This window comes from Mus pahari, chromosome 9, assembly GCF_900095145.1.
Source record: "Mus pahari chromosome 9, PAHARI_EIJ_v1.1, whole genome shotgun sequence".
Lineage (NCBI taxonomy): Eukaryota > Metazoa > Chordata > Mammalia > Rodentia > Muridae > Mus > Mus pahari.
The window spans coordinates 63,954,996-63,982,478 of NC_034598.1; the positions used below are offsets into that span (position 1 = coordinate 63,954,996).

At 39.1% G+C, this 27,483-nt stretch overlaps 1 protein-coding gene across 6 annotated transcripts in view; it reads right to left on the reverse strand.

The window, feature by feature from the left end:
* The window catches only part of Kcnc2 (potassium voltage-gated channel subfamily C member 2), a 181,855-nt gene that overhangs the window by 151,500 nt on the left and 2,872 nt on the right, over positions 1–27,483 (reverse strand). The gene's annotated exons all lie outside the window — the stretch shown is intronic.

Here is a 27,483-nt window from a genome sequence, read left to right on the forward strand (position 1 = left end):
GACTATAAATAGCCTCATCTGATTCCAGGACAAGATTTGCTGCAAATAAGTTACCCCAAAAAGTGCCATTTCCAGGCCTTTTTAGATTTTGGAGTTAAGGACAAGAGACTGGTCATCTGGTCAGCCATCGTGGGTGCTGAGGACAGGAACTGAATGAAGAAACATGAGCTGCACCACAGAGCATGAGAAACAATGACTTCATTGTCACCCCAACCTCTGTATCTCTACTTTCTACTCACACTGCCCCTTATTATTGGCGTGGCTTGCAACCTGATCACTAATTTGTCATGGTGTTTATAGGTGAGAAGAACTTAACAGACCCCACTCGGGAAACATGTGTATGATAACAGACATCCGGAGACTAGAGTACACTAACTGAAAGAGGGATTCCAGAACTTTCTGGCATCATATCAGTGTAATATGGTGCAAATTTATCAGTGTCCCCGTAATACATATGTTTTCAAACACACTTTCATGCAGAGACTTTGAAACAAACTTTGACAATTTGTTTTATGCTAAACAAATATGCAACTTTACAGCCTGACTATTTTTTTAAAAAAAATAATTTATCATAGAAGACAACTATCATAATAAAAAAGTGAAGTTTTTAATTCCAATATCTAATCCAAAAATAAGGTTTAAAATAAACTACTGCTCATTGACCCAATCATCTGCTATATTCGGGTGTGAATTAGACAATTTATAAACTGAATTAAGTTCCATAGATAAATGAATATTACCTTTGGGATGTTCACAAGGTTTCCCATATTTCTGAAATCCTACCAGGATCCTTTAGCAATCTTAGCACTATAACTGTGACCCTTTTCAATGCCCTTGAATGCTATTTTATTCCTTGTCTCCACAAAAACAATTGAAATATCGATTCTCTACGATTATGTCTTATAAAATATCAAAGGGAATCGCTTTGTCCTAAAACATAAAGTCAAAGCAAATAATATTCTCATTTCAGAATATTTCCTTGATCAATGGAAAGTGAAAAGTTCAGTAATCCTTTTGTAAATTAGTAAGTAAAAGTGAAATTTACATTTTCCAGTAAACGTTGTTTTGTTTGTAAGTAACCGGTACTTGTTCAAGCTTGCTGGTCACAGCACGTACTTCTAAAGAAGCCAAACCTGTACAGTCATTAGGCCTGTGGGGAGGTGTGCTATCATGGTCAAATGGCAGCATTCAAGTTCCTGTGAAGCCCATTTAACTCTCCGCCCCACTTTGCTCCTTTTCTTTCTTTATGTCCTCTGTCTTCTGTAAAGTCAAGCCAATGGTATTTCTACACCTCTCTCTCCCTCTCTCTCTCTCTCTCTCTCTCTCTCTCTCTCTCTCTCTCTCTCTCTCTCTCTCTCTCTCTCATCATATGGACTTCCTTCACTAACATCTCACTGCACTTAGGATAATCCCAAACGCCCTGGCATGGCTTACTGCCATAATCCCTATCTATCGCTACAATCTCGTCTCTCCTTCTTTACATTCTCTGCCTCAGGTTCTCAGAGCTCTGTGCTTATTCGACATGGGAGGCTTCCAGAACTGAGTGCTCATGGCTGCTCCAATCTCACACTTTTGATCTTGCCATTCACAAGATTTCAACCATCATTCACGTTTCCAGTCCAAGTCACTCTCATCGCATTCAACACTCTGGGAGCCCTTCAATGTCTGTGGGTTTTCTTTGACAATCATGGCTTGTTTCCACTCTTCCCATAAATATCCTAGTATAGCACATTGTATTTGAGCATAGTGATCACATTGTATTTGAGCATAGTAATCGATTCAGCCTTTCTAGGTATTATTCTATATGGTATTCTAACTATTCACTTAGGTAACCCTATGGACCAACATAGGCTTCTTCACTTTCTGCAAGCAAAACAATGAATTAATTTGAGCAATTACAGATTATTTTATAATATATAAATATATTATATATTATGGAGATACACACACACACACACACACACATATCCATCCATCCCTTACTACAGCTCCTTTTCCAACAATGAAAGTGGAAACTTCTTGGGAGTCAAATACTTAATTGATAAAGCTCCTCCTATGAGAAGCCAGGTCTAATTTTCCCCGAGCTGTAAACATTCTATTGCTTGATAAAAGACACTGTCATACAGTATTTCTCTCTTGAATGAAAGGAAGATAGGGGTTACTGAGTACAATGATCCCTCTCTTAATTATCTTACAATACCTGACAAGATTATACACAAAATATTCATCCAGTGCTATAATGAGGTATTGACTGAAGAGGCATTTCTATGTCTTCATAAATGTCTGTGACTTTACAGCAACAGAGAGTAAGTGACTGTAGTCACATATCTGACCTCATAACTCAAAATCAGGGTTGAGTGTAACTGTATCTGATGATAACTTTATTGGAGATTTTTAGTATGTAAGCATTCCTTAAAGGACCTGTGAATGCGGACTCTGTATGAAAAGATTTGGAGTTTAGAGTAGAAGGAGAGACATAGTAAATCAAACCAAGAATGGAAAACAGAAAAAGAATGGAAAGAGTAAATTCTATCTATGAAATACCTTAAGACAGTTGTTCTCAACCTGTGGCTCACAACCACTATGGGGGAATCAACCTAGCAGATATTCTGCATAACAGACATTTATACTACAACGTAACACATAACAGGAGCAAAATTACAGTTATAAAATAAAAATGAAATAATTTTATGGTTGGGGGTCACCACCACATAAAGAACTGTATTAAAGGGTACCAGAATTAGGAAGGTTGAGATCCATTGATTTAAAATCTTTCCTATTGTCTCTAGAAGAAAAACTGTAATCAGGAGTTTAAACAGGACTTAAGTTGCAATTCTATAGGAATAACAACAGATGGTATATTTAATAAAATAGCAGACAATGGAATCAGACATCTTCTGTCTGTGTCCATAATAGTATTGCTACTGTTATGTGATTATTACTTTGCATAGTTACTCAAATTCTATATGTTAAGATAAACATTACTGGAATGTTATGGCTTGAATATTGTTCTCAATGTTTTGCAGACATGATCTGTAATGCTAAGGTGTTGAGAGGTGGCGATAAAAGAGTCATTTAGGTCATGGAGACAACACTCTGACAGATTAATGGACTTCTCTTTGTAAGGATGTAGCAATCATAACAGGAATGAAATTTTACAAATTTTCTTCATCTTTTTTTCTCTCACCCCTTTCCTTCTCTTTTCTAGTAGGCTATAGGGGAAACACAAGAAGAAAGCTGTTACCAGATGCTGGCCCCTTGATCTTGTACTTTCTAATGCCAAGAACCACAGGCTAATTAATGGCTGTTCTTTATAAATTATCCACTTTTTAGTATTCTGTTATAGAGGTGCAAAACAACCTTAGATCAATAAATTATTACTTCCGCTAAGTGAATGCACCATCACTCTTCCTGTGTTACTGTGGCTATTCAGCCCATTAAAATTCCAGTAAGAACCATCTGAGGTATACCTTCAGTAGAGTTATGTAACACAATAGTCTAGAAACTCTCAAAGTTTTCCTTAGGCTTCTTTGAGAGCTCATTTTGGAATTCTTGAAATGGCTGGTGTCTAGAGAATTTTATGAAAAATATTCCTGTCTACAAGTATAGCAGAATATAGAGAGGTGGGTTCTCTCTCAAGGCATGGATCTGAAGCTGAACCAGTCATTGCTTGGCCATTCTCTCAGTTTCTGAACTATCTGTACCTCTGCACATTCTGTAGGCAGGAAAAATTGTAGTTCAAAGGTTTTGTGGCTGGGCTGGTACTCCAATCCCTTCATTGGTATTCTTACTTGATTAAAGGAGAGGTTCAGGCTCCATATCGTCCATTTCTAAGAATCTAAGCTAGAGTTACCTGTTGCCCGAAATATTTTAAAAGATCAGCAAGTTCCTGTGTTACACCCTGCTACTCTCAGCCCCAGTGGGCTTATCTCGTGGAGACTCACTAACTCAGAGCTCCAAAACCTCTCCACCCAGCTTGCTAAGTTACCACTGGTGGGTCACTACCATGCCAGCCCCATGCTTCAAATACCCCCACGGCCTTTATGGTGCCCATCAGGCAAACCCGTGCTTTGCCGCCGTACAAACACAACACAAACTTAGTTCAGAAACGACAGTAACATAATCCCTGGGAACGACAAGTAACATCCTAATCGTGTAAATCCTATGAAATCTAAATCCTCTGGAGGCAAAACCAGGAGACACTACTAGCTACATCTTGTCCTCACACTAGCCCTGTCCAAAATGACCATAGCTCTTTCCTGCTTCCGCTCTTCCTCCATCCAAACCGGAAGTCCAGCCTACTCTCTCAGTGACTGTCTCTTTTACTCATTAGGGAATGACTCACAAGAAGTCACCTGACATCCCACGTTTGTAACCCCTCCCAGAAGAGCATAATTAGCATCAAACTACAAGCAACCCCAAGTCCATCCACAATTACCCTCATAGATTTCTCTGTAACCTCTCACATGACTCCTCCTGTTCCCATTCCCACCCTGTGCCCTCCCCAATCCACCCACTTTGACTATTCTTTTCCCTTTTCAGTGAGATCCATACATCGCCCCCCTTGAGCCCTTCTTACTACTTAGCTTCTTTGGATCTGTGGGTTGTAGCATGATTATACTTTATAGCGAATATCCACTTATAAATGAGTGTATATTATGGTTTTCTTTCTGGGTCTGGGTTACCTTACTCAGGATGATCTTTTCTAGTTCCATCCAATTGTCTGCAAATTTCATGATGTTACTATTTTTAATAGCTGAGTAATACTCCATTGTGTAAATGTACTACATTTTCTTTACTTGTTCTTCAGTGGATGGACATCTAGGTTGTTTCCAGTTTCTGGCTATTATGAATAAAGTTGCTATGAGCCTAGAATAACTGTCATCAAAAAAGCTTCACCCACCAATTGACAGAAACAGATTCAGAAACCCACAGTCAAATATTAGGCAGAGCTTAGGGAATTCTGCAAAAAGGAGGAGGAGGAAGGATTGTAGGAACCAGAGAAGTCAAGGACACCACAAGAAAACCTACTACTCTAGGCCCAAAGGCTAGGCTCACAGAGATTGAACTTCCAACCAGAGAGCAAGCACAGATTTGTCCTAGACCCTCTGCACATATTCAACAGTAGTATAGCAGCAGGAGCAAGGGCTGTCTCTCACTCTGTCACCTGACTTTGAGACTCTTTTCTCTTGCTGGGCTGCCTCAGCTAGTCCTAACAAGATAATAAAATTTCACAGTGTAACTTGATATGCCAATGCTGGTTGATAACCATGGGAGAACTCCCCTTTTCTGAAGAAAAGAGGAAAAATGGATGAGAGGAAGACGGGAGGGTGGAGATGAGGGAGAGGAAACTGCAGTAAGGATGCAATGTTAATTAATTAATTAGTTAATTAGTAATCAATTAGTTAATTGGTTAGTTAATTTAAAAAGAAAAACACTATGCTCTTTGCACATCACACGCCCTAAGCCTCTACATGCTACACCTAAAATTATTGACTTGTGGAGAACACATAGACACAAAGGCACACCTGATCTGACCCTTTCTTGGGGTCATCTTTTTTCTTACTGCCCTTCCCTACAGCCAGGGCCCTGACTTTTAAGGCCCAGCTCAGGTTACTCTCTCAAAGGAATCTCAAATGAATTTTGATTGTTTCAAGTTCAGGGTTAAATATTTTATTCCATGTGTCCTTAACGTAGCTTATGAATCTATCTCTTGAGCTGATTGAAATATATATTACTCCACTCATCTATCTGCTGCAGCCCACTTCCCACCCCCGTGCCCAACTGGACTTTAAATTTCTTCAGAGCCAGCATCAATAGTCTCTAGCAACACTTAATGGACATGGAACTCAATAAATGTCTGGTTCCTGAAGAAAAAAAAAAGGGAAATTGATTTGGTTGCTTAATTTTTCTCTCTGATGCCAGTGCTCCACCTTAGAACTGAGGTCAGAAACTGGAGGAACTCGCCACTCCTTTAAAAACGGAAGAGCACCAATAGATGCTCTGAATTTTTTTATCTTCAGTATCATGAGCATCCTCTGCAAATGCTTCTGTGTTTTCATCTTTTAAAGCTATTACATTAGGGTTTGGAAGGATGATTCAGGTCCACGGTTGAGAACACTAGCTACCCTTCCAGAGGACCCGGATTCAAATCCCAGCACCTACATTGCAACTCACGACTGTCTATAATTCCAGTCCAGGGGAATCCAAGGCCCTGCTCTCACTTCTGAAGGCACTAGGAACACACATAGTGCACAGACAGACACACAGGGAAAACTCCAATATACATACACATACAAATAAAACTACTGTATTATGCGCACTTTATAAAGTTAGTATATATTCAGAAATAGGTAACTGATAGGACAAAGGGAAGTGATATCAGATGTTTTGATTCAACTTTCCATACTCTAACACATAAAACAAATACTTAGTATTTATTTACCACATGCTTTTTTAGGGACATTATCACACAAGAAAAATTGAACTTGGTAAAATCACGTTTTTGGAAAACACATTTCTGTGTCTCCATATTGTCTAAAGGTTTTCCCAGTCGAACAGGTTCCCTCTTTAACCAGAAGAGATTTGTCCCAAGACACCACGGGCACCAAAAGTCATGGATACTAAAGTTTTGAAATGGACAGACCTGTATTTGCATGTAACCGACACACACCCTCCTGCGCACGTTAAGTCATCTGTATGTGGTACTAACATAGAGTAACGGAAGTAATCTGTTATCTTGTAGTAGCATTACAGTGTACATGAAGTGTAAACTTCTTTAGTGTTGCATTGTTAGGAATGAGTGACAGGAACATGCCGCCCTCACATACTCACTTACAGATGCAGTTATTGTTCTGAACATTTGCAACTGTCACTCGACTGAATCCACAAGATGCCAACAGCTGGACTGTTGTAATTTACATACAACTGTTATCTCTTTCTGCTTGAAATTAAAATTATGATTTCAAGATATTTTTGCTACTCACATATTTTTCCAAGGAAGACCCAGTACAAAATTGTTTTCCCCGGATCTGATATATTTCCTGTAATTAATTCCTAAAACATGAGAATGCCAGATTTGGATGTTATTTCGGCTAACAACATTTCCCTAGTTGAGCTTGCTAAGGCATACAGTGAGCTACATCATTTCATAAAACTGCAATCTTTCCATTCCAGTCCTGTAGTTGGGAGAAGGAAAATCAAAGGTGCCACTTCTTTTTCTTAGATATATTTAAAACAATGTATGGCTTTAGAGCAAAGGCCTCTAAAATTCAGGACAAGTAAGATGGTTCCTTTGGTAATGGCACTCACTGAACATGAGTCTCTAAGAGCAGATCCTTTACATCCATCTAAGGCACAGAAAGATGCAGCGGCAGAGTGCTAGAAAGAGGGAAATGAGGTGATCTCTGGAACTCACTGGTCAGCCAGTCTAGCTGAACTGGTGAGCTTCAAGTTTAGTGGGTCATCCAACCTCGGTCTATACTCTACACACACATGTGCATACAACACACACACACACACACACACACACACACCATAACCTAGATAAATCACTGATTTCTCCTTTAAAATATATCATAAGGACAGGCCAAATGTGGTGACTCATGGTTGCAATTCCTGCATGTCAACAGAGAGGCTAAGGCCAGACACTGAGGCAGAAGGATTGTGAATTCATCCTGCATACATAGATAGATGCGGTCTGAAAATCAGGAAAGGTGCCAAAAACTTCCCTTGAAAGGCAATCACTTTACTTTTTTGTTTTAAAGATTCCTCAGAGGCCTGAACACACAACGTACATTGTGAGGGAGGAGGCAGGCGAGCCTCAGAACTATTGTGCCATTAAGAACACCTCCAGGGGAGTACATGCCTTCAGCTTACAATTACTGGTCCTTAAAACACAGGGATATGTTCAAAGGCTTACTTAACAAACTAGCCAGTGTGTAGCTTAGACTGTGCTCTCTGCGACTGCTTCTGTCTTAAGTCTTAACTTCCTTGGATTCATCACTTCACTCTCTTGCTGTTCACTGAGTCAAGAAGAGTGACACGATCTACCACTGCTCCAGAGGACAGTCCCCTTACAGACAGCACAGTGAGAGCCAGAGGGAGTGACTGAGAACCCAGATCAAGGTGGAGGTGGTAAGACACCTTACCCAGGGTGCAGGAAGAGAGAGACCTGCTCAATTTACACGTAGATGCCACCAGGTTATTGGTCACCTGAAACTGCCTCAATAATTAATATGAACATGGCAACCTGAAGACTACAAATAAAAGAATGAGAACTTAATGTTGGCCAAAATATATGCACTTACACGTTTTAAGCTGTGCATGTACTACAGATAGGTTTCTGTGTATCTCATAAGTAAATATTACAAATTCATGTATCTATCACTTTGTACATATAATTATTTAGCAATAATTAAAACCTCTCCTTTATCCAAAAGCAATGTTTTGTAAAACATACTCCAAATAGGCTATCCAAGTATGAATAATAGAAGATGTATAACAGTCAGTAAATGCAGAAAATGAGGCAGGGTTATTTGAAAGCTTTTGGTCCAATGTTTTCACACACACACACACACACACACAAAGTTATTACAAATCTCCCTGTCTCTAGCCCTAGAACCATAGAAAACAACCCTGGCAATGACTCAACCGTGCTGTGCTTGTGATCTTACGGTGATGATAATCACTGGATAAAGGAGTTACCTGTCTCAATCGGAACAGTAACTGCCTCCAAAATTAGAACATGAGCTATAGCAGACGCTGCACAGCACCATGCCTATGGTTAGTCAGAATTTTGTGTGCATGGACTAGTCTAGAGGGAAGAAAGGTTTAAAACGAAAGCAGAGGAAGTTTCCCTCTGGGTTCTCTTTATAATATATAATGTGGGAATCGCAGATGTATTTTCTTATTAGATAGTTTCTTAATTACATTTCAAATGTTATCCCCTTTCCTGGTTTCCCCTCTAAAAACCCCCTATGCTATCACCCCTCCCCCTGCTCACCAACCCACCCACTCCTGCTTCCGTGTCCTAGCATTCCCCTATACTGGTGCATCAAGCCTTCACAGGATCCAGGGCCTTGCCTCTCACAGATGTCCAAAAGGCCATCCTCTGCTACATATGCAGCTGGAGCCATGGGTCTCTCATGTGTACTCTTTGGTTGGTGGTTTAGTCCCTGGGAGCTCTGAAGTACTGGTTGGTTCATACTGTTGTTCCTCCTAAGGGGCTGCAAAGCTCCTACAGCTCCTTCAGTCCTTTCTCTAGCTCCTCCATTGGGGACCTTGTGAATCTGAATCGCAGATTTATAAAATAATGGTAAAGGTGCTGGTTACATGGCTTAGTTGGTAAAGTACTGTGAAAGCTACATGAGTTCAAATCCCCAGCACACAGGAGGCTAGTGGATGCCTGCAATACAAAAACTGGTGCCATAGAGGCAAAAGGATCACTGTGCTCACTGGCAAGCCAGCCTTGCTGAATTAAGTCAGTTTCAGGTTCAGTTTGAGATCCTGTCTCAGAAAACAAGATGAACACTGATTTCCACAATGCCTTCACTTCTACACAATGCACTCCTACTTCTAGTTGAATACGTGTTCTTTCACCACATCCACAGCAGCATTTATTGTCATTTTGGGTCTTAGCCATTCAAACCAGATAACAGCCCTGCCATAGGATGCAGCTATCTCACACCTTGCCATATCCCTAAGGATGCTATACCCTACAACAAAGACCCCTGCTCATCTACATGCATTGCTGTTCTGGTCCTAATAGCTAGGAAATGCAAACAGTCTAAGACAGCCATCCATTTCTATAATGTCAATGTGATACCTACATTCAATGGAATATTATTTAACTGCTAATAGAAAATGAAGTTATAAGATTCTCAGGCAAAAGGGTGGAAGTGGCAAACTCATTCTGAGTAAGTGAATGCAGACACAGAGAGAAAAGATGTCCCGTGTTCTCTCTCATATGAGTGTGCTAGACTTGGATCTTTACCTACTTGTGTTTAAACTGGAGTTCCAGGAAACCTTAAGTAAAGGTGAGTGAGGGAATGGATTTCAAGGTAGAGGAGGTAGCATGCAGATGCTCTAAAGAGTAAATAAATAAATAATGGAAAGTGCGCACCAAGAAGGGTGAGCCCAATGTCCTAGTGAAACACCCTTCTTCAAACAAGGTGGGCAGCTCCCAAAGCATGACTCTTAAAGTCAACCCCGGCCTAGACATGTGTGTGCAAACACACATGCTCACAATGCACCTATACATGAGAACTCACACACACACTCACACACACACACACCAACACACACACACACACACACACACACGCACGCACGCACGCACGCACGCACAGAGTCTTCTGTTTATCTTTATGATTACATCATCTTAGGGGGAAAATGTGATAAGTTTCTAAAAAGTCTTGGAACAGAAAACAATCAATGTGTCTCCTTCATCTATGCAATATTCTTTCAATGTGTTTTTTGTAAGTATTTTACTTTTATGACTTAATAGCACTTTTGTTTAGGAATATGAACTACAAAGGTGTTTAGTTTTAAAACCACATGATCATTCCAACACTCTGCATTATTTCATGTGCCATCCCATGTTTCTTTCAAAACAGGATTTTCTTTAAGTAGAGTAAGGTCTTAAAACAGACTTTCTCATTCGCACGGTGATCTGTGTTTGTCTCCATAAGTGCCTTTAACAATCCTGATATTGTCTCAGCTCACTTGGGTGATCTGGGTATAATTATATTTTAAATATAAATATTCTTTGCTTCATTAATCTGATAAAAATTCATTCCTGATTACATGGGGTGGTAGGGGATCGGCGTTGGATATTTCTAATTTGCTAAATGAAATAAGAGGATGCTAAATAGGCATCCTTTCTTGCTTGCTCTCCTTGTCTGATTTCATTGCTAACACAGTGTCCATTTTTCCACATCTTTCCTGAGGACACAGTATCTTTTGGCAAAGGTCTGACTTCATGGACTTAGCGGAACAGCCAATGACATCTGTCACTGTTAGGCAGCCGCATCTCTGCCTAATGAGGGCTTGACATTCACTCCCACTGGCATTGCCTCTCTGGTAAAATTAAAGCACACAAATATGTAAACATCCTTCCAGCGTAAGGGCATGATTTCCGCAGAGACTCTTAAGCATCTGCTGAGTGATCAAAGTTCATGGATCTTACAAGTGTATTCTCAGTAGGTAGGTGACACGTTAAAGTGTTACTCTGGTCCAAATGATAATTTTCAGAAAATGTTTAAATGTCAGTCTAACAGGAATTAAAAATCATACTCTAAACATGGTCTTTGAAACTTCTCATCTGGATTAAGTGTTCGGGATTAGAGTAGATCAAAATGTGGGGGAAATGTGGACTAAAAAGAGAAAAAGAATAAATATTGTCTTTGTGGGGAAGAATCAGAGAAGAGTATGGTATAGCCTGTAGGCAAGGAAATCACCGAGCTGTTCAGACAGGGATAAAATCCTGCTCAAGGCAATAAGCTCCAGTGATCCACTGCACAGTGTGGTAGTTGCGATAAATAATTCATATTATATTTCAAAATTGCTAAATGAGTGGATTTTAAATGCTTTCACTCCAAAAAAATAGTAAGTACATGATATGCTGTTTGTTAATTAGCCTGATTTAATCATTCTACATTACAAATATATATCAAAACATTATATTATGTCCCATAACCATATATAATTGCTATTTTCCAAAGAACCTACCAGGAAAATTACCACCTACTATTCATAACTCTGAGGAACAACCGAAACAAAAAGGATTCAACAGCATCTGCTACACAACTCCATAATGAGAGAGAACAAGAAGCTTATGGGTATATGTCATCATGTGGCACATGGGGGGGTTGGTCAGACAAGAACCTTATATACAGTGGTGTGACTATCAGATTAAATGGTGGATGAAAAATTCCCATCACCTTCTAATTTATAGCCATCATAAAGTGGTGCCATAATTCATTTTGTGCTTGTGGGAACATTGGTGTAAACAACCCTACTGTGTTGCCTGCAGTAGAAAAATCACAATAATATATTTATGTAACCCTGATAACAATAACAACAGTTGAGCTCCTGGGTCAGGCATGTGCTCTATTACACCTTTTATCATCTTTTTATTGAATGCACACTTTCTGTGATGAGCGTATAGAACATATAGAACAACTCCATTCCAAGGAACCTTGTCTTCAGAGGTTCCATACATGTGGCTCCCTGGGAAGATCTCCCCATGGAACAAAAGGCATGAGAGGAAGATGGAGATGCTTAGGATCCAGGCCCTGTGTGGGCCTAGGTTCATTAACACTTTTGTGTCTTAGTCACTAACGAAAACATTTACAAAGTAAAAATGTTTAATGGGGATGACGTTAGCCAAAATACCCAACAGTGGGGAGATAGAAACTGCAGAGACCACCTCCAGTAGATAGACATGGCCCCCAGTTGAGGGATGCAGCCATTCACCCATCTCAAAATCTTTAATCCAGAATTGTTCCTGTCTAAAGGAAACACAGGGACAAAAACTGGAACAAAGACTAAAAGAAAGGCCATCCCAGAGACCACCCCACCTTGAGATCCATCCCATCCACAGACACCAAACCCAACACTACTGCTGATGCCAAGATGTGCTTGCTGACTGGAGCCTGGTATAGCTTGACCTCTGAGAGGTTCTGCCAGTACCTGACTAAGACAGATGCAGGGGACCCCAATGGACAAGTTAGGGGAAAGACTGAGGAGCTGAAGGAGATTTCAACTCCATTAAAAAAAAAAAAAAAAAAAAACAGTATCAACTAACTGGACAACCCAGAGCTCCCAGGTACTAAACCATCAACCAAAGAGTACACATGGAGGGATCTATGGCTCTAAATACATATGTAGCAGAGGATGGCCTTATCTGACATCAGTGGGAGGGGAGGCACTTGGTCCTGTAGAGGCTTGTTGCCCCAGGAAAGGAGGATGCAAGAGGAGTGAGGCAAGAGTGGAGGGAACACCCTCTTAGAGGCAAAGGGGAGTAAGGGACTTGCAGAGGTGAGACTAGAAAGGGGAAAACATTTGGAATGTAAATAAATAAAATAATTAATAATAAAAAAGAATGAATGAATGAAAATAGAAATATGCTTGTAGAATCAGTTCATAAGAAACAAAATGTTGCTTCTCCCCTTCTTCCTCTTCTTCTTCTCTCTTCTCCTCTCTCCCCTCTCTTTTTCTCCCCTTCTTTTTAAATTAGGGGATCTCCTCCTCCTCCTCCTCCTCCTCCTCCTCCTCCTCCTCCTCCTCCTCCTCCTCCTCCTCCTCTTCTTCTTCTTCTTCTTCTTCTTCTTCTTCTTCTCTGCCCTTCTACCCCCTTCGCCGCCCTCCCCATTCCTGCATAATAAACCTCTCCCACGTGGAATCACCTTGAAAAAAAAGAAAAAGTAAAGAAACAAAATGTTGTACAGCCCTGAAGTGTTAAGCTTCATGTTCACTACAAAGCATTAAAAGCTTGAAAAAAATTGAAGTATTTATAAAGTAAATAAGTTAGTGAATTAAGGCGAGTCTATTGCTAAGGAAAGAAAGTTTTTATGAATATAGAATAGGCTAAGTATATAGTGTTGATAAAATCTACAGCCATATATAATAATGCCCCAGACCTAACATTCAGTGACTACTGATTCATATTTGTTAGTGACCTTCATAAGTATACCAATTTTCATCTATTATGCTGCATTTTCATAAACACTCTAGCCTTAATAGTATATTACAATTGGAGATAGCATTCAGCATATAATATTATACATATCTATAGCTGAGAAACAAAGGGCACCTAGTAGGACATCCATCGAAGTTTGTGGAACTGAACCCTGCAACAGTCTCACAAAGATGAGATGCCTTAGCTAGGTACCCCCGCCACACTTCCATTCTTGGCTATGTGATGCACAGACACACAACTATAATCTAACAAGAACCTCACTCCTTATCCAAATCTCACTTAAAATGCTGACAAAAAACACAAGGATTAAAAATCAGAAAAAAAAAATGTTTTTTGACCCAAAATAAAAGTATTTAGATATGAAGGAAGTGGGATTTAACTGGTGGAGATGAAGTTTGAATAAAAAGTAATGCAATTCTGCAACTCAGAATTAGATACTGAAGAAAGTATGGTGTGTGTGTGTGTGTGTGTGTGTGTGTGTGTGTGTGTGTGTGTTTATGGGTGGGTGCACTCACACAAGTGAGCAAAAGGGAAAAAAGAGAGAGCACGCGCACACATACATGACTGTAGGTGAAGCCAGAGGAGGACATTGGATACCCCATTCTATCACTCCCCACTAACGCTCTGAAGACGGGGTCTCTCAATGAACCCAGAGCCAGGTTGATGTAAGCAAGTTCGTAGCACTTGAGTTATAGACGCCCACAGGGTCACTTCGTTATTTTCACTTGAGATGTGGAAACGGAACTCTGGTCTTCATGTGTATATATCAAAAGCTTTTACCCACTGAGCCAATCTCTTCAGCTTTGAGAGTATGTCTTAGGATTAGTCACTTTTTCCCCGGTGAAATCCAGAGGAAATTGGAATTCAGATGCCACACACTCGGTAGGGAAGCTGGAGACAGAGTGACTAACTGTTGAGGATCACCCCACTACATTTAGTGACTGCCTACAGAAACCATCCCCTTGAATAAAGAAGGACATTACTCGGCTGGAGTGTCAGAGGAAAGTAGAGAAAACACATGCTACCACAGATTTCCTCTCAGTATGTGAAGAAAGTGACAAATCAAATCTTGTCCCCAATCACACTTACTTTCTTTCTGGAACCTCAGCTCCATGCACCTGCTCTTACCCACCCCTCCTTAAAGGCATGCTTCAACAGGGTCGGCTGTTTACCCACAGGCACTGTGCTACAGTTAGCCCGGCCCCATTCAGAGGAAAAGATACTTGAAGAGAATGAACCATTTAAAATACAAGAAGGTTCACAGAAAACTAACGAGACTACAGTTAATGCCAGAGATAAAAGAGAGGTCTTTTTTAATTCTCTAAAATTAATATCTTCAGAGGAATCTCAGAGACATTTTAACTTTAGAGTATGGCATAATATGGAAAGGGGACAAAAGAAAATAAAAAATATACACAATGGAATGGCTCACGTCTGTAACCCCAGCACTCCAGAGGACGAGGGAAGAGGACTGTGGCCAACTCAGAGTCAGCCTGGGCTACAGAATGCACTCCAGACTAGCAATGGCTACAGATGGAGAACTCTGGCTCCATTTTTTAAAAGGAAGGAAACACAGACCACATGAAGCTCAAGAAGAAGGAAAACCAAAGTGTGGATACTTCAGTCCTTCTTAGAAGGTGGAACAAAACACCCATGGGAGGAGAAACTGAGACAAAGGATGGAGCAGAGACTGCCCCACCTGGGGATCCATTCCATATACAGTCACCAAACCCAGACACTGTTGCGGATGCCAACAAGTGCTTGGTGACTGGAGTTTGGTATAGCTATCTCCGGAGAGGCTCTGCCAGAGCCTGACAAATACAAAGGTGGATGCTCTCAGCCAACCATTGGTCTGAGCACAAGGTCCCCAATGGAGGAGCTAGAGAAAGGACCCAAGGAACTGAAGGGGTTTGCAGCCCCATAGGAGGAACAACAATATCAACCAAAGAGTAATCCCAGAGCTCCCAGGGACTAAACCACTAACCAAAGAGTACACATGGAGGGACCCATGGCTCCAGCTGCATATGTAGCAGAGGATGGCCTTGTCAGTCATCAATGACAGGCGAAATCCTTGGTCCTGTGAGGGCTCAATGCCCCAGTGTAGGGGAATGCCAGAGCCAGGAAGAGGGAGTGGGTGGGGTGGTGAGCAGGGGGATGGAGTAGGGGATAGGGGGTTTTCAGAAGGGAAACCAGGAAAGGGGATAACATTTGGAATGTAAATAAAGAAAATATCTAATTAAAAAATTAAAAACAGGGAAGAAAAGAAGAAATATATCTTGGATGCTATAAGTACATAACCAAAAACTAAAAATAAAAATAAAAAAACTCTTGAATGAATGACCCTCAAGTTCACGTATACAACAAAGATTATAAGGTGACTTTTTTCTGAAACGTAGCGTATTTGAATGAATAGTTAACAAAATTAAACTGGAGATAAATTGGATCAGTTTTCCTCCATTAATTGTGATCTTCACCAGAGGAGAAATGAGACTGACTCAGAGAGCTTATGAGCAGAGGGTACGAAAATACTTAAGAGTGATGTATCCACGGCTGAAGGCACAGCCCAGACCTGATGACCAACCATCAGACACCAGTAGTGAGTTGACTGCCCTTCAAACCCACCAGAAGAAGCTAAAACTGGTGATTCGGAGACTCCAGACACTACCTCCCAAACTAAAAGAGGGTAAGTCCCTGCTGGTTTACTTCATTAGTTTTGTGGTGGTTTGTTATGGCAGCCCTAGGAAATCAATTCTGTCAGTCAGGTGCTAGAATACAATGTCTATAAAGAAAGCAGGAAGCTTAGACAAATACACAATAGTTTTGAACAATGTTTGAGAGATGAGGAGTAAGGTTTGCAAGATGTTAAAAGATGATTACATCACTCTTTGAAACCAAAGGGGAGCTAGGCCATTCCAGGAAAAGTAAAGAAAAGCCTGTCACTTGAATCAAGCTGTATTTTCATAATAAAGTTGGAAACAAAATGTCTGGGACTTTAAGAAGTGATAGGATCTGAAGGGTTATGGGGTTATGGAAGGTGACCTCAGTTTGGAACCAAAGAAAAGGAATAAAGGATTCCTAAACAAGGAAGTGTGTATGTGCATTGAGAATTCCTTGGTCTTGAATCTGACATCTCCATCTTCTTCCAGCTTTAACCCTATAGTCCTTGTCTTTGTTTTGATTTTCTTCTTCACTCTTTCTCTCCTTTCTGAACCTTTCTAAAGAAAAACTCCATTTTGATCGAGTCATACACTATGGGTGGTTTCTAGTTCACGTTTGTAACTTTGGAAACCACATAAATGACTGACAACATAGGATAGCTGGCTCTATGTCATAGGAACACAAACCTTAATAATCTCTTCATGGGTTTTAATTCAAAATGGTAACAACAGAAATTCTGTATTTCCTGGAGAAAAGAGTGTTCATCCCTCCCAATCTTGCTTTGGTGTGAATTATAGTTATCAAGAATTTTAAGGGGCACACTTAACATAAGACCCATAATCTTTACAAAATGCTGTTTGAATTTAAGTTGTTCATACAGAAATGTAAAAAGTATCACAAGAAATAATCCTAAATATTATAGCACTAAAGCCCATGAAAGAATCATTAACTGTGTGCAAATATCCAAACCATAACCATTCAATCCAGAATTGGAAAATAAAAGATGCCCTCTCTCAGATCAAGGTCAGGCCAGCTGAAGTTTATACAAAGAGGCCAGAGCAAGTGCGTAGGGCAAAGCCCCATGACCAACAAAGACTAGCCTTTTGCAACAGAATTTTCCAGGCTTTTAAGCCAATCTCAGCTCTACCCCTGGCTGAATCTTCTCTCGGTTAGAAAGCTGGTTGTATTCATTTTCCCAGGGAATTCTAAACAGGCCTCCCGCCTCTCCTTTTGAAACTTTGCTTGGGCTCTTCCCAGTATCTAAAAAACAAACAGAAAAATCAGGGCATATCATCTTCATCTTCTGTCTGTTACTTCAGGAAGCTATTACATTCCCAACATGTCTGTGGCTGGTCTCCAAAACATTCCAGCTTCCATCTCCTGCAGACATCATGACATGGCAGGACCATCATCCCTCTGCCCTCTTTCAGTGCATTACTACAACCCTGATAAGGGTAGAGAACACGTCTTCTCTCTGCCACTTGAAAAATGCCCGATCCATAACAAAAATATATTGGATATTGTCTTAACTGCTTGCTATTTAATCATGAATGACTGATAGCTATTTTCCAGACCAACAATCATTCATTATCCAGATGAAAAATTCTCAAGGAGAGATAACTCATTCCTACAAGAACATTCCAAATGCCAGAAATTTTCCATAAGACTGGCTATGACCACATTACCTCCTAAAATGACTTTTAAAAAAAAAAGCAGTAATAATAATTATTTAGTTTATCCTTACAGCAACTACTCGGTAAGATAGGGTTCCTTTCTCTAGTCCAGTAAGCCAAAGGAAACTCAGAGAAATAGCTTGTAAAGATTATACTTGAATCTAAGGTGTTATCAGAATGAAAAGTTTAGCAGACTGAGTCCAACTGTGAACTCTCACGTCAAAACTGACTGGGAAGCAGAGAGCCAGATTTTCATCCCTGTGAGACCCAAAAGCCATTTAAAAGCTAAGGTGTCCTGCCTTTACCATATCCCTTGCCCTCTGATGTTGTACTGTCCTGCCTTACCATATCTTCTGCCCTCTTCTTCTTATTCAGTTACTCTGTACCATGTCTTTCGACTGCTCTATTGACCTTCCCTTTGGCTATTTGCAAATGCCTACTTATCTCTGGGAGTTAAGATTCTGTCTACATTACACACCAGCATAGCTCCTTTCCCACACTATGTGTCTGCCTTATACCCCTTCTTCCCATAAAGTGTGTAATATGTATGCATGATACTTTAACGACTAATTTATTGATTTCTTTTCTTCATACAAATATGTATCCTGAAGCCGAAGGCCAAGTGTCCATTTGTTTTGCATTCTTATTGTGCATCATAGTCCTGACCAACTGTTGAAACTCAGTGACTGTCAGTTGAAAGAGACAAAATTAAAAGCCCTAAGACCTTTGATGCTTACTATCTGCTTGGCTTTTAGTTAAGAGAGAATATCCCTGTGCTTTACAACATGTATACTATCTCGTCAGCCAATAAATGCACTCCAAGGTAGAGAAAGCAAAACCAATGTGTCTATGAAGGTTTCTGTCAACTATGCTTAGCTCCAAAAATCAAATGTCAATGACAAACCATGAAGGACAGATGAATAATATTATCAGTGCTATCAAAAAAATAAATAAACGGAAGATTTAAAAACTATAAAAATCTAATGTGTACATTGCAACTAAAATATGAGTAGTACATAAAGAATTCAGAAAATTAGTAAAACCCAACCCTGTTTTTACAAAGCAGGCTACTCATTTCAATGTGTTTAAAGTCTAATATATTAAACGACATTTTACTTCACTCATTTATTTGAATTCTGTGCCTCTACACAGCAAGGCATAATGCATACCATTATGAGAGACTAGGGATTAATCATAAGCGTGCCACTATTTATCATTCATAGTCTAAACACAGTCATTCAACGTTGCTGCGTTTGCTGGTCGTATCACAGCACCGTGGCAGATCCACTCTGATCTCACACAATTCTAACAGCCAAAGACAAGCCAAGGGCCACTGCTATTTGAGACTTGATTGTATAGGCAAGGGCAGGTTGTGTGTCTATAGTGCCCACTTTCTACTTAATCTACTTTTAAGAGAGGTTACATTGCAGATATTCTCATAACTTCCATAACTATGCTGTCATTTCTCACTGCAAGATGCCTAAATGATGGAAAACTGATGTGTAAGGTAAACCAGTCACTGTATTGTTACTTTTCCTTAAACGCTAATCTTACTATCTCACCCCAAAATAATATAACAACATCAATAAAAAGAAAGTTTATTCACCCATTGATTACTATTATGGCATAAATACAGTTACTATGCAATATTCTCTTTTAACAAATACTACCTTATAATAAATCTATAAATTCAAAACTACTATTATAAGGAATTTCTGTTGTATACTTAGAAAAATTTAAATACTTCCTAAAAAGCATTCAAATACTCAATTATTTGATCAAAGGGTTTTTGCTTGAACATAATTCATTATCGTGCATTCTTAAGTTTAAACATTATTTCAGTATGTTGATAATCTTTAAAATGATTTTATCTTATATATAATGTATTTGATATTTACTGAGTACTTGAAGATGTTTCAATTGAAATATAATTACATCATTTCCCTCTCCTTTGACTCCCGGAATATTCTTTTCAATCTAGACAAAATATTGGTATAAAATAAAAGAACATGTGTGACCAAAGTTGCTGGCTTTTTTGGCTCTAAGTCTCATCCTAGGCAGGCAACTTAAAGGGAAGCACTTCCGAAGCACTTCCGACTACTAAGACTAAATAAAAAACGTATCTACTGAAAACAGTGACTTTGAACTAGGCATAGTGGCACATGACTCAAATCCTAATACTTGGGAGGTAGAAACAGGATGCTCAGGAGTTCAAAATTATCCATGACTACATAATGAATTCAAGACCACCATGAGCTTCATGAGACCTTGTTTCAAAAAACAAACAAACAAACAAACAAAAAAAACTTCAAAGACCTATCCCTAACACACAGTTCTAGCTTTTGATTGAGATGTTTTAAAATGTTAACAATACAATGGGCTAGGTAAGTGTACATACTATCTAACCTTAGCTGACCTTTGTCTGTATAAACAGAATCTAACCATTTAATTAGATGCATGAATTTGTTTATAGCACATAAACATAGATCTTCACACATAAGAACATGAAGAAGACATCAGATACCCTTGAGGTGTCTTCACGGAACTTTCTGGACACATGGAATTCTAAAGATTGGAATAACGCTTTATCATTGTCATTGTCATTGTCATTGTCAAATTTCAGGGGAGAAGTCCAGCTAAGTACTGTAACAGTCCTGAAGTACTTTTAACTTGATATGATAAATATCATTTTGCCCAGAGCTTTTCCATTTTGATTTCTATAGAATGCATTGTGTCAGCCACTGTCAGAAGTATAGCATTACTTTACAATTCACACTACATGCCTTCAACTAACTGACCATTATAAAAAGGTTCAGGAAAGATTACATGTGATGCCCTGATCTCACACCAAAATCCAACTTCACATGTGAATTTCCACTCGCTTTAAGCGCATTTTAGTCTCCCGATTCACCAGTCATCTCAGTAGAAACACATAATCCTGGTTACTTACATTTGAAGTCTATACTCTACACATTACAGTACCCATCACCCATAGGTTGAAGCAGGATCACATTTAAAGAAAAAAAAAAAAAAAAACAAACCTCAAAACCAATAAATCTAGTAAGAGTAGAACAAGGAAAGATCTAGTGACCCGAAGGAGCCCAGCTTTCAGAGTCTGAGGACAGGAAGGAGGTACCCGGATCAGCAAGTTAATTTTGAGGGTTAGGGGGAAGTACAAAGATAGAATGTGAAACTGGAGATGACAGTGCCGGAAGAATATATTTAAGTCTGGTGGTCCCCATGGAAGAGCGGTTCCCTGATACTTGCTGAACAAACACAGATAAAGGCAGAGATTGGCATCACTATTCCTAGCTTACTCACTGCATCTCAGTGGCTCGATGTGTGCACTCAGTGGGGAATGTGGGATAGACGAGCAACCACGCTTGAATGGAAAGAGCAGTGACCCAGAAGTCAAAGACGGAAGATCTAAATTCTAGTCCCTCAATTCTCACTAACTAGTCACTGCCAGGACATATCAGTTGTCTTCTCAAAATGAGGAGGTTGGGTCAGAGGAATGAGTTTTTCTTCTCCTAAATCTAGTCTTCATGAACACTAAACATTTACTGCATATCTCAGTCACAAATCCTATGGAAACAGTTTATATTTATATTACATATATGTGTGTATATGAGTGTATGTATATATGTGTACATATACATGCGTATATGTGTATATATGTGTGTACATGTACATATATAGTAAAAAGAGTTTGCATTTATATATGTAGGATATATATGCATATATATTAAATGTGTGTATGTGTATATATATCTCCCATATACCTACAGTATTCTTGGAACTTAAAACCGCATTCCTACAAGTTCTCTTCCATCTCCTCTGCATATAAAATTATACAGACTTGTTCCTTGACATGTTCATCATTGTTTTCTATATATAAGTATGTATATCCTACAATAGGCTATGTTCTCAAAAGAGAAATACAGGGCCCAATATAATAAACATACATCTAATTTTGAAAGTCTTCACTGACACATTAAGTCTTAGCTTTCGACTTTGCCAGACAGTGAACAATTCTCCAAACTAACACTGATAGACTAGGTTATGAAGGAGATGAAAGCTGTAGGATTTTTTGACACTGGTTTGTAAGCATTTAAATGTGTTAGACATATCTCTAAGACCTCACATGAATAAAACTCTCCCTGCTGTATAAAATATGGGAAGGGGAAAAGGATGGTGTCTTTGACAAGATACCTTTCAAGTGAAAATAAAATTGAGATTATCTCATCAGTTACCCTTGTGGGTGGATGGATCTACACCTGCACTGACTCTCAGACCTAGGAAATGACAGAGCAGATCATCTTTATGGCTTTCATGACAGAGCCACAGCAAAATGATTTCCTGAGATCAATATGTGGTTAAGAGAAAGCTGTTTTCAATGGAAACAGGAAACTAGGAGCTAACCTGTTTCTATGGTAACCAGAGCAGCAGCTACCCAACAGCTGTAAGAGGGGGGAGAGAAAAAGAAGGCAGAAAGTTACAAATGAAAAAAATCAATTCTGGTTTACCTTATTGGTGTGACAGTTCTCGGAGCACAATCAGAGTGAGCAGAGACATGGTGTTCCTACCCAGCATCTTTAGCAATATTACCCCACAAACACCAAAACCTTGGAGATAATACGAAGTTTGGGTACTATCTTACTCCAATGTCTCATCACTTGATTTTATTACTGATATTATTATTTACTTTTTGGAATAGGGCAAGGGAAGATGAACTGAGCTCAACCCAAGTTGACTTCAGAGTAAGATCACAGTTCTCAGAGCTCTTATACAGTTTTTTTTTTCACAATTCTGTTTTCATATATTCTCTACCTCAGTTCTTTTCTCCCTTCAAACCCACATTCTATTCACTTTCTGTGACAATATTGAATACATAGAATTAAAATTGCCACCCTTCAACCTCTTAAACAAGCATCAAACCATGCTATTTTATCATAAAAATCTGCCTGAACTATTCTAAAAGGCAAGCCCTCAAACTTCAAGCAGAACTGAATTACCTTTCTGTAATATACTCCTGGTTATTGTTTAGAACATTTGCCACTATATATTTCCTTCTGTGTTTATCTTTAGTATCCTTGCCATTTCATTTAGACATATCTTAAAGACTGCCATAATAAAAGGATTTATGACTCAAAAGTTCAAAACATATAAAACTTGAAAAATACATTTACTTTACTTGTGGCAGTAAACATAAATAGTGATGATTTAGACAGTCAAGTGAGAATGTTTGATCTGCACATAAACTTGCACATTTTCTTATTTTTATTTGCTTTGTAAATAACCTCTTGACAAGTAGGGAACAATTTCTTGTCTCTCATTCAGTTTTGTCAACAAAATTCAAAAGTGTTGAGTCTACAAATGGACTGTTAAAAATGTACATGAAAATCATACTTATCCATCCAACCGCATTTATCTTTGGTACACCTGGTACCTAGTAATAAAGCACCTTGTTTAGTGTGTGATCATACATGCTACTAAAAATACAATGAGTTGAGACTGAGGTACTCTCTGGTCTTGCTCAATCCCCACAATAACTTAACAAGAACTGAATTTATTTATGAATTATATGGTTAATGTTCTGGAAAAGGTCAAAAAGATTCTTAGACTGAGAAGGGAAACAACCAGACATCGCAGCGAAATCTTCTTCAAGGACATGAACTTGAATTTCCTTTGTCCTACAGTTGGCCATGATTCAAAACTAATAGAGAAAAAAAAAATGAAGAGACTTAGCCACCTTCTAACAGTTCACTTGTTTGGTACAAGTGCAACCTTCATTAAAAAGACTACACATTATTCTGAAACCAAAACAAGCCAGACTGTAAGGACCCTCATTTTAAAACTTCAAAGTCTAACTGCTCTCTCCAAGTGTGCCATCTTTAGTGAATTGACTATTAGCTAATTAATATTTTTTGAAGGCAAAAAGAAAAGATGTTGAAACTTAAAAAACTACGGGGTAGGAGCAGCTGGATGATAGGAGCAGCTGGATGATAGGAGCAGCTGGATGATAAAAGTCTTCACTGCCGTGTCAAGGCCATGGTGCTCTGTTCTGAAATGCATGGCACCAGTTAAGGATTTCTATTTAGGCAAATCTTTGTGACAAAAATCTCACCCAAGATGAGCTGATCAGGAAGAAGGGAGTGAGTGGTACAGACTAAAGCCCCAGAGACATGAGCTGCCATGGAAACCTGAATGATGGATAGAAGAGAGTCTACAAGCAAGCAGGTTCTCTGGGGTGAAGATATGCAGCATTATTGGTATGAGAACGACAGCTAGAAAATGGGTTTTACAACCCAACAATTGGAGGAAGATGAGTCTTGGTTTTGGTTTTTTTGTTTTGTTTGTTTTGTTTTTTAAGAAAAACACTTTACTGTCTTGGGACGTTTTTCCTGTCTCATTGGCTTTCCTAACTCAAACGATGTCTTTAGGAAATATTTTTATTATAAATGAAATAATTAACTTAATAAGAGCAAAGAACTGTATCTTCCGTATGCCTTCCCTTTGTGTAGACTTTAATGTAGAGCATTTAAATAATAAATACAAACCAGAGAAGCAAAGTTCCTACAAGAAAATTACATTTGGTAACCATCACTGGTGAGAGAACTATAATATGTGACCATTAATAAATGAAGTGTTCTTTCAGCCTAGCAATGAAAAGTTAAAATCAACCTGGTCTTCAAAGGCATGCATGAATTGCCACAAAAGGGTCACACTCTCAAACAGGAGAGAGGTTAGTCACCTTGCTTCATCTACAAAGCAAAAAGAGGAATGGAGAACAATATAATTCACACACACACACACACACACACACACACACACACACACACACCATCCCTGTAGAGCTGGGAACAGATTCTTTGAAATGTTTTGTAAGTCTGACAATGTATAATTAGAGTACTAGTAACTCTGAAAAGAATCTAAAAGCTCGACCAAGAAATCTGCCCACCATGTTCTCCTAGGGCACTGGATCTTGAATGGACACTCATATGCTAAACTGCAAGTGTTGAGTTGGAAGTAGAGAAGACAGCACTTCCCCAAAGGGATCCCTGCTCCTCACTATCTGCGAATATTGTCAATAGCATTAAAAGAGCCATATCTCCTCTCTTTCCTGATCTTGGTTTTCCACAACAAATTTCTATGACAACTTATATGGGAATTATTTTTAAAAAATTAAGAAAAATAACATGTAAGTATGGCATATTAACTTACTGTCCAAATATATATTTATGTTATAATTTAAACTCCTAGATAAAAAGGACATGCAAGCAAAAGGCAAACATTTACAGGGTCATAAAAGTCAATTACCATTTCCTGTCACCAGTGCTTTAGTGTGACCTCATGAAAGTGAAAATAAAACACGCCTAATTTAAGACTGAAGCAATCTCCTTGATATTGGAAAAAATCATAAAGTAAACAAATAGGTGTGGGACTTCAGCTAAAATTCTTCACTACATACTTCAGGAAATAGATGAGCTAATGTAAAGATAAGGACGTTTATAAAATGCTCAACTTTATTAAGAATGAGATCCGTGAAGCAAATCACTTGACACTGGTTTACAGTTCCTCCAATCAGAATCACGTCACTTAAGCACAGCTTCCTCCTGCTGACTGCTCACTAGTATTCTGTGTGAAGAACCAGTCTGGTGTCATTAGGTCAGGTCAGAATTGGAGCTAAAATATTACTTCACCTATGAGAAGTAATGAATTAATGCTCTGTGTTCTGATTCGGGGAATCCTTGGTGGTCTGGAAAGTTACTTTGCTGAACTCGAAGTCCGCAAAGGAAAGTGACATATTGGTCACTCACTGGCCAACAACAAACAAATAATTCCTACAGGGTTCACATAAAAAGTGAAGCTCACACATTTTTCTTCCTTTGTTGACTGGCGCCATGCGAAATTTATCCCAGAAAATGTCCTACAATGTATGTATTTTAAAATGCTGTAAACGTCCTTTCCAAGTGGCAACCCTAATTAATGTCGTAGGTCGCTGTGCCGAGTCTTCAGTCTAATCAGTTACAATCAGAGGTTTTTGTGGAAAGGGGCCAGGAAGATGTCATGACACCACTAGAATAATCTTGCTTTGGCTAATTATTTGATGTATGACCTTAACCATTTCTGAACCTCTCAGTCTTCATTTTCCTCATCCTGATTAGAAAGAGAAGGTCTTTGCTAAGTGACTTCTAAAACAGATTTCAGGCTGGTGACTGTCACCTGATTTTGCTCTCACCTGCTCTTGACCTTGTGCTAATCTCTTGTTTCTTTCTTCATCTAAAACAGATAAGAGGCAAATCCTCCACATAGTTACAAGGAAATCTAAGTATGAAAATTGTTTCTAGTACCCAGTGGCTGTCAAGTCAATAGACTGCCCTTTCTCACTGATAATCAATAGAATCAAATTTCATAGTAAGAATAACTTGATGTGTGCCTCGATAAACACTTAGGTACAGAACCCTGTTTATGATAAAATACAAACCAAACTGAGGATATCTTCCTATGGTATCAAGAGGAAAGATAATAAGGCATCCGTTTTATTGAACACAGACTGAAGAAGACGGTCGTGTGATGAGCCTGAAGATAGAATCAAATTATCTCTTTAACCACCAAGTGGGAAGGACACAGTGACACTCAGCTGAGAACCAAGAAGCACAAGGGCAAGGTCATGAGCCTGGGATTTTATTTATATCAATAAGCACTTCTCTGTTGTGTTTGTTTGTTTTTCAAGACTGGATTTCTCTGTATAGTCCTGGATGTCTCAAAACTAGCTCTGTAGACCAGGCTGGCCTCAAACTCAGTGATCCACTTGCCTCTGCCTCCCAAGTCCTGGGGTTGAAGGTATGTACTATGGCCTGGCTGTCAAGAATCACATTTTAAACATAAACTGTTCTTCCATATGGAATACTTTTTAAAAGCAGTGTCTTAGGATTATCCTTAGTATTTCCATGTTTGAATATAGGAGTGTGGGGCTATTCTAAAATTTATGCATAGGTGCAAAGGTCAGGCCCAAGAGAGCAACACTATTTTACATTGTCTGTGTTCTTTTTCTGCCCAGAAAACCAAACACATGGGCAGATTTCTGAGGTAGTGTCGGAAGCCCATCTCTCTGGAAGTCAGTGGGCAATGAGTGGCATAAAAACTAAGATGCAGGCATTTCTGACATGCCAAGGAAGTTGCTCAAGAGGGTAGCATCAAAGTTAGTGGAGGAGAATTACCATCCTGTAGAGATGAGGGTCTTCTCTGAGCAGCAAAACCAAGATATATACAGTGGTAACAGTTTACTAAATTCAGTGTTCCACTCTCATATACAACTAAAGTCAATCCATATCCTGTATTATTTTTTGATTACTTGTATTTCTCCTATTCCCTTTAAGCTGAAGATACTGTTATTAGTAATTTCTCTAGTCCCTTCATGGGATTATAGGAAGATAAATGGGTAAA